Genomic DNA, 9,597 nt, shown 5'->3' with positions numbered 1-9,597 from the left:
GGATCTAGCCCAAGGGGACAAGGTCACTGTCTGTGGGATTGAAGTTCTTGTTCTCTGGGGATTTACAGCACCCAGAGAACTTAGAGGCATGCTCTCAACGTTCCCCACAGTCCCCGCTCCGCCCAGAAGTGTGATGGTGTCTGCCCTCTTCTTCATCCACCACAGGAGATATTGTTGCCCTTACATCCACCTCCCCAATGATGATATTCATGCATCTCACTAAGTGGGCTCCAGCCCACAAAAACTTATGCCCAAATAAATTGGTTAGCCTTTAAGGAGTCACAGGACTCCTTAGAGTTTCCAAGAGGGTTTGCCAGTCACCATTCAAATCTGGATCTGCTGAAACAGTCCCAGCACATGGAGAAATTCAGTCACCACCCAGCTGCTTACCAGAGTGGCCACAGGTGTTTCTACGATGGTGCACATCTGCACATGCTTTGGTGAGCATAACAGAATGTATTCTTCCCATTTATGGAAAAAACAATAGAAGGAACACTGTTGTGCACTATGAAAATAATCAAAAAAGAGTGACAAAACAAATGAAGACAAAAAAAAGCAAAACAGTCTGTGTTTGGGAAGGGCTGTTGGAATACAGTGGGGCGGGGGGGTAAACATAGATTAGATTTAATATCCAACAAGGGGAGACTTGCAGTGACTCCTGCCAATCTTTGCAAAAAAAGTGAGACTGTAACCGGGAGATGAAGTTTAAACACAAGTAGGTAAAAGCTGCCCTTTGACAGTGGGAGGAATCATCATGAAAAATGAAAGCTATAAGAAGTACTTTTGTGGTGAGGTGCACAAATCCCACAATGAAAGATAAAGATTAAAAACCAGCACTGGGCTTAGAAAGCCTCACCCAGCTGCCCTTCCTGGGCAAGCTCACAATGGACACTGAGCTCACAAGGGAGCAGCTCAGCTCAGTCTAGGTAGTCTGAGCAAGAGAGCAGTCACAGGGTGCAGTCTCCTTCCAAGAAGCTGGTGGGGCCCCATTGCCAAGCTGCTGCAGGCCCTTCAGTAACAATAAGCCCTGACTGAGCAAGGAAGACCTTCCAGATCATGACCAGAGAAGCGCCCAGGAGGAATTCAGAAGTAAACCAGTGGAACCAATAGAGAAACTGAAGCCAGGCAAGGAGCTAGCCCAGGGAGCAAGTATGGGGCACCTACTCCCAAGCCACATGTTTTGACTTACTGTGTCAGTTGGCTCTGGTGAAGGAGGGAGGGCCTGGGTTCCTGCAATCCTGCCCATGGACACTTGTCACTGAATGATTATGTCCATAGACCCTTGCCACCAGGTGGTACTGCTAAGTCTGGACACCAGGCCTCTGCCCTCCAATATGTGGTTAAGAATATGGACAATAGCTAGGTCCTGTTAAAAGGATCACCCCAGAAGACTGATTGAACTGACCTACACATGGTTTGTAGAAACAGAAATTTTTTTTAGATGGATGCTGAAGAATCAGTAACAGCCAGTGGTGCTCTAGAGACAGTTCTGTATAGTCTTCAAAAAGGACAACGATATAGACCAGGATGTAGGTAGTCTGACCTAGCAGTAAGTGCAGTTTTACCAATGTGTGGAGCTGGGCAATCCTCCAGTCAGGGCTCCTATGGGTGGTGCCTTGGCTGAGGCTATAGTCTTGTTAGTTTCTCAGCCCACCAGGTTTTAGCAGACACTGGGTGGAGGCCAGGGTGTGACAGCTGTCTGCAGACTCCCAGACCTGGCTTCAAACTCTGGGATGTCACATATGAGAGGTTATGAAAACAAATCTCATCTAATAAAAACATTCTTCCAATCCCCAAGGACCAGCTATGTTCCCAGGTCCATTTATAACTTAGAATCTTAGCCAAAAATCACATTGTTTTCAGTTCTTTAAAATCTAAAGGTTTATTCCTAAAAAGAAAATAAAGAAAAGGCAAGAGTTAAAATTGTTAAAGAAATCAAATTACATACAACAATTCCAAAGTTCTTGGTAGAGGCTCATAGCAGTGATGGAAGGAACTTCTGGCTTAAGTCAAGTCTCTGGAATACATCCACCTTGGATTGATTAGAGCTTCAGTTTGTAGCAAAGATCTTCCAGACATAAGAAGCAGTATTGTTAGCCGGTGGCCGGGTAATGTGCAGTGAGGTATTCCCCTGGGTCCTAAACAACCCAGTTTTTAACTGCTAGAGCAGGGAGCTCCTAGCACTCTCACCTATGGCCAGGCTGCGGTAACCAAACGGTTAAAGTTCTTTTTATTGTGCCAGCTGTGTTGCAGTGACAGAGAGTAACAGCAGTCAGGCTTAGATCTTAACTAGTTACAAGTTTATTAAGCTACAGTTATAAGCGTGCGGTTACAAAAGGCTATTGTCTACTTCTTATATGCTAGCAGAGTACAGGTGTTAACAGGTTACGTTACAATCCAATACAAAGATATCTGTTACCATCCTTGCGTCTCTCGATACCGGCATAGCCAAGCCGGATCGGTCACTCAATTGTGCGGAAAGACGAATATGAGGTTGGGCGTCCCCAGTTGCGGACCTCGGGAGGCAATCACCTGACCCGACCAGCAGGTAGTTGGGTGGAACGCACTCAGAGTCAGAGTGCTGCTGGGCCCATCTTTATACCCCTTAGATCACGTATTCTCTTTCTTATCTATGGTGCCAGATCGTACTGGTCTGTCTTTTGTGACACCAGTTTTTACAAGGGCAATTCTTACTTAATTTGCACTTGTAAGACAGGAGATAAGCAATTTGGGAGTACAGGACATTCTTTTACAAGGGCGGAGATTTCCCTTCTGGGATGGCTGTGTGGGTGCATCAAATCCATCAATGCCCGCTGGGGTGATTTCCTGAGGCCTCCTTTGTTGACAGTTAGCCTGCTAGCCCTCTATCTGTGTTTTCTGTTTCTCAGGGTCACGATGAGCCAGCACATCTGGGCCTCAGTGAGAGACATCAAAGACAGTGCTGTTTAACTGCTGTTCAGTGCCCTGTGTGCTCTGAGGCACCTTAGAGGGGAGGCAAAAGCTGGTCTGTAGTGGGGGGATTTTGTCTGGCTACAAGTATTTAAAACAAAACTAATGGGTTTCTACAGTATTTTATATCCTCTACCATGTGAAAGGCATCTCATTGTTTTTGTTGTGGGAAAAAAAAAAGTACACCCCAAAATTGTGTTTGGAGTCACCAGGGTAAGCCACCTGTCTGTCCATGACTCAGTTCTTTATAGGTAGAAGACATGCCTGTGCTAGTCTGAACACTCAAAGTAAGGCTCATCAGATGTGTATTGGCACCTCCTGAGACCCATTGTCATGCAAGTACTTCTAGTCACTTCACAATATATTGGCCAAGCCTCCTGTTGGTGTCTCCCAGAAGCAAATGAGATAATATTCAGCTAATATTTGGGGGCTGGCAGCTAGTCAGGGGCCTTGTAGCCATTCAGTTCAAAATTTCTGAAAGAAGCGTAGTGAGGAAGCTCTGCTCTGGAACCATCTCCCAGCTGGATCACTCTGTTTTACTGATCACAGGTGCTTCATGAGTGAGCTACTTAGTTTTAGTATCGTTCTAGTCATTGCCATGATACTGAAGCACCTGTCAGCTGAAGCAGGTTAGATTATCTCCACTATCAGGTCAGGATAAAGTGAATGAAGTGGCATTGCAGGTAGCTAAGATCCACTCAGAGGGCTTTACAGATCAAGTTCAACATCTTCAAGGACAACTAGAGCAAGAAGAAGGCAGTGAAGTCTTTGAAGCACCTATGGCCAACAATATTATCAGATGAGATGCCATTCATGCTGCTGACTAATCAAGTTTTGAGTATAGTCTCATGTATAGTGAGCTGCAATAACTCTATCTGGAAGGGTCAGTATGCTTGCTTAACTTTTAGCACAATATAGCCCTGATGAACTATTTGATTGTTCAATGAGTCCCATTGATTTCAGTGGACATATTCAGGAAATAAGAATAATACTTTTGATGACAGCAGAGAAAAGGAAAAATATTAGGCACACTATGTAAGTAATTGGGGTGCTCAGGATGACAGCAGCCCTAATAGTGATTGAATATATAAAAAGTAACCACTATACTATTGGCATCCACTGAGATGCATCCAAAAATATTGAAGGTTTTTGGGAGGGGCAAGGTTAGAAGATGAGCATTAAAACCAGATTTAAAAGGGCTGGTGTAGGTTCAATAAGCTTGAAGGAATTGATGTTCACATAATATGTATATCTAACTAGAAGCCTGGTACAACTTTCTGCGGTTGTACTTCTAACAAGATTTCCCTCAGGATTTGACTCACCATCCACCATAGTTAGATCCACCTTCCACATCCACCAGTATATACTATGAAAGCAAATTACTTTCCCTCAATATTTCTCTTACAAAATTATAAAAATATGTAGAAAAATAAATGTATAAATAAAACCATGTTGTCCACTTGTCACCTGATTAAAGAGGGTTAATAGTACCTACTATTTATATTAGAGATGACCTTTGGCTGCTGATGGGGAGCAGAGAGTTCAGAGAAAGGGCAGCTAGTGTCTTTGGGGAACACATGGGCTTATGGTTTACATAGGACAACTTTGTACATTTCTGTGGATCAGATTCTGTCATCACACTATGAGCCCCTTGTCACTCCAACCCCTAACTCCAGCACCCCCAACCCTGAGTTCTGCACTCCCACCCCAAGTTCCCTCCCCTGAGTCCCTCCTTAAAGCCCTGAGCAATGCTGGGTAACTGTGCTATTTTAATGTATTTTAATAATCTACTTTTACAGGCTTGTATAGGATTTTTGAGTATTTTTTCTGCACTTTCAAATTAGTTAAAGTGGTTTAATGACAATAAACTCTTAAAATAACATAAACAGTCTGAAATATTTTTATTAAAACTAGAATCTGTTAGAAGCTGAGAGATCATTCTTACATACTTCACTGGATGGATTATCTGCCAAAAGCTGAAGTTTTATTAAACAGTCTAATATCTCTGTGCTGCTACATGCTGAATAATTTAAATGTGTGTCTTATATTTGAGAGTCTAATATGACTAAACTGCTGCAAAATCTATTATCATGCCAGGGAATTTTATTAATGTACATTAGTCACCAAACACAGTTCACATGACATTTTTTTCCATAATGAAACCACAAGGAATTAGTCTGAAAATATGTATTGTATTCCAAAGCGCACACAGAAAGGTGGTTTTTTGTTTTGTTTTGTTTTCCTGAAGGGTAACTGGAAATAAGCATTCTTGTGATTTTCTTTGTCTTCATTTAATTGTGCAGTGGAAGTCAGACCCATATTCTTAAATATATTTTTAAGTGCCAAAGGAAATTACTTAAGAAAAGTTCAGACCTAAATCCTCTGTTTATCCACAGAAAGAGTACAGCATAGGCACACTGCACTGCATATTTCCTCACTGAGTGGGGAAAACCGTGTATTGTGGAGAGAGGATAGCTCAGCCTCCGTGAGCAAGCAACCCTTGATCTTTCTGAATTTGAAGCAATGCCAGTTAGAGGGAATTTAAGTATTTTTGTGCTGTGGACACCCATCCATTGGAAACTAGAATCAGAACTCATTTTGCCTAGATACAAATAAAAATACGTTACATATTTTCACTTAGTTTTGATGTAGATGATGGATTCCTATGTCACAGGACAGGAGCAAAAGAGTCAGGGGGGTTAAAATTAGTTTCTATTATACTGAACAGAGGCCACTCAGTCCATTTTGCTAAAACCCAACTCTGAATATTTTTTCCGCCTTAGCCTGTGTTTGGGAATGGTTGGAGAAGAGCTTCAAGCACAACAAGAAAATGGGCGGGGAAAATATCCTAAATGATAGATTTCAGGAAGCATTTTTCATGACTCATCTTTGATATTTGTTTTCAGAAGTGTACTGACTGCCTTAATTAGTGCTTGTTTAGGATGAAATTCACTCCAGCCTGGAAGCTTAGGCAAGATTGTCCACATAATCCAGGCCACCTAAACTTGTCTGCATGGGTATACACATGGACACAATAACCACACAGCAGGAGGTCCAAATGCCAGCACACCACAGAAGGATATTCCATGCCAGCTCCAAATAAGGCTGGCATGGAAAGGAGGATTGTTAGGTATCTAGGATAGATGGCAAACAAAACAAAACAAAAAAAACCAAGCAGTCCTGAACCACCTTAAAGACAACAAATTTATTTATTAGGTAATGAGCTTTCATGGGTATGACCAGCTTCTTCAGATTTGACCCATAGAGAGATGGGTGAGGGCAGGTCCCTGGATTCAGTGACCCATCGTTCATTTGTGGGGAAAGCAGAGACGAAGCAACTGCTTTTCAAGCCATAAGTTAACATGGGAACTATTGACAGTCTGTGTTGTAGCACAATGGTCCACCTAATGGTTTGGCGTAGAATTCCTTCACTCCAGCCAGTAAGAAGTTCCCTGTACAAAGTCTGATTACAGGTTTGTGTAGGAAGTGGAGAGAATTTCAATTTCAAAATTCATTACTTAGTGTAAAAACGTTAAGGCTCATAATCATTATTTTCATCTGAAAATGTTCTATGATGACATTCTGTCCATAATAAAAAGTAGGAACAACTTAAAATCATGTAGAATTAAGTTTCTTACAATCCTATTTCAAAAATCACTAATTCTGTGAGGTACTGAGCTTCTCTAAAAAGTCCTGAGCATATTTCTCTCCCATTGCTTTCAATTGGAATTGTGAGTGCTCATCACCTTACAAGTCCAGATTCTATATTCTTCCAAAATGACGGTATTCTAATGACACTGACAACAACTCAAGCAAATGTGAAATTGGAAATGAGGGTTATTTCACCCCAATTTCAATCATTAACATGTTGTACTGAAATACAACAATAGTATAGTTTGTCTATCAGTGTCAATGGAATAATTAGTTACTTCAGTGTCTTTACAAAATGAAAGCATTCTCTCACAGTAGTCTTCATGTCTGTAAATCTATGTAAATCTATCTAAATTTGTATCACGTCTTCTGCAAAGATAAAGCAGACACTGAGGGCATAAGCTTGTATTTATTAACTGTAGCCAGACATGAACCCCCCACTTGGCCTTTTCTTCTTCTCCCCCCCACTGGGAGAGACAGAGAGAGAAATAAGCAGGGGAGACAGGCAGCCTTTGATGTCCTGGGAACACAGGTGTGCTGTCTCGCCCAGCCTCTCTACTATACACAAAAACCAGACAGTGAATGGGCTAGCTAATGGCCGCCCTTCTGGCTGATCTCGGTAATTGACACGCCTTGATCACTTCCACAGGAAGAACAGGGAACCCCACCCATCACCTCCAAAGGTGCCCAATTGTCCACAATTCACAGGTACGAATTGAGCCTTGCACTTTCCCTGGGAAACCTGGGGTTCAAACATATTCCTCCGGATTGGCCACTTTAGACCAGGAAGAAGCGTATGTGACAAAAGGAGTATAAAGGGGCTTGGCAGACCACCCCCCTCTTTGAGTTTCAATCACCTACACCTGCTGGCCAGGTCTGGAATTAATTCCCGAGACTGGGGACACCTGGTTCGTATCTACGTCTTCCTGAGGGATTGAGAGAAAGTTTCTGGGTCACACCGGATCTAGGAGGCAGGGGTAAGAATTACACCTGTATTACACTTCTTTCCTATAGGAATTGAGGGAAGGACTCTGGTTCCACCAGGTCTAAGAGGCAGGGGTGAAAATCACACCTGCAACTTGCCTTTCTTGTGTACACATTAATTGTATTAGTTTAAGCTAGCTAGTTTGTCTAAAACTTTTCTTAAGTTAAATTGTGTTGTTTCCCCTTTAAAAACCACAAGTACTAACTTGTACTTTAATCATTTGTCTTAGTTAAATTGTTTCTATCTTTGTATAAATAAAAATAACTGTTAAAGCCTCTCTAAGTGTAATTTTCCTCTTGCTGCTGTACCCAAACTAAACACAAACCAAAGAACCCAGCCTGCCCTGGCTGCTTAGCGTAGCTGCTGGTGTGGCATCGCCCCCTTTGCCCCACCGGACCTTTAGCTGGCACCTGGGCATCGGCTTACATTAACCCAAAATTGCCACCGGACTCTAGAGGAGTTTGGTAGGAAAAGGGTTGTAAGAACATGGCATTTGTCCCGAAGTAGACATTGGTAATTTGAATTTTGGTGCTTAAGAAGGGAAATAAGAAATCATCTTGTTTATCTTCCTGCAGCAGAGATACAGCCCAGATTTTTAAAAAATATTTTGATGTTGCTCTGCTCAGCATTGCAAGGTCTGCAAAATGGCTAAGTCCTATTTTCAAAAGCGACTTAAGACATAGGATAAGTCTACACACCCTGAAGAAGATTCTCAACCCACATTAAAAGAGTTGGGCTAGCAGGACTAGTGCTCCCAAAATAACTATATAGACAGCACTTTGAAGTCATGTCTTAGGCTGGAGGTCAGGCCTTGAAATCCACCCTCATCCCTGAGCTGTGGCCTGAAACATAACTTCAAAATGCCATTTATAGAGTTATTTTGAGAGTACTAACACCCAGACTCCGTTGACGTGGGCTGTGTGACACTTGCTTCCATGGACAAGCTACATCAGTGGCGTGTAATGGGAATTGAAAGATTGCCACACTTGTGGTTGGCATCTTTCTATAGTCCTCACAGCCCCTGCCCCACAGCGAGGCTCCCCCAGTCCCCACCTCTAAATAAATGCCGGCAACTCAGCAGGGCAACCAGAGCCATCACTGTTGCTTGAGCTACTGGGACTGGAGGAATCACTGGGGCTGCCAGGACTGCCACCACTGGACATGTCATGTGCTTCTTCCACCAGGGTGGGATACATGCACGGGCAGGCGGCACTCGTGTGGCTATAGGAGGAGCTGCAATTAAAGGCTCCAAGAGCCACATGCAGCTCCAGAGCCGAATTGCCACACCGCAGTGTCCCATTAACCACAAGTGGCAACTAGAGGCTGTATTGGACACAGAAAGTCTACATATACCCTTATGTACCCTCATTTGAAAGCCAGATATGTCTACAAAACAGGCAGTAAAACTGCTTTATGTAAAATCAGGACAGACACCCACCCGAAACAGGGCATACTCAGGTTTTCTGCAATGTCTGGTAATCTAATTTATTTAAACAAATGGAAAGTACATTGTTCATTCTTAGTCGTGCAAATGGGATGTGAGAGGGTGGAGAAGAATTGATTAATTTTTTTGAAGACATGGATAGAATGGAACAGGAATCAGTAATTTTTCAAAGGCCAAGCAAAAATTGCAGGGATGGGGCCTACCTATGTTAAACTTATATAATTATACTTCATTACAATTTGCTGAATTTGCCCTTTTGAAAGCCTGTATTCATAAATACTATACTCATTCACCTTGTTCACTGTAGCTGTGTGATTTTAAAACCAAGTGCAATAGACTTGAATAAATGGACTAAATCCAGACTTCATGTTCATTTTAGTATTTAGCAAAGTGAAATGTTTATCTTGTAAATCTTGACTTTCAGTAAGTCGAATGTGTTTCCGTGTTTATGAGTTGCCAGGAAACTATTAGGCTCAAACTGGTGGAACAGCACTGTTAACTGGAAGTCAGAATTTCCTTTATACTGTTCCAGTTATCTGTTTAAATTCACCAACAGACCTGCTTAAAT

The sequence above is a fragment of the Carettochelys insculpta genome, chromosome 1 (assembly GCF_033958435.1).
Source record: "Carettochelys insculpta isolate YL-2023 chromosome 1, ASM3395843v1, whole genome shotgun sequence".
Lineage (NCBI taxonomy): Eukaryota > Metazoa > Chordata > Testudines > Carettochelyidae > Carettochelys > Carettochelys insculpta.
Note: the sequence above shows the minus strand (reverse complement) of the source record.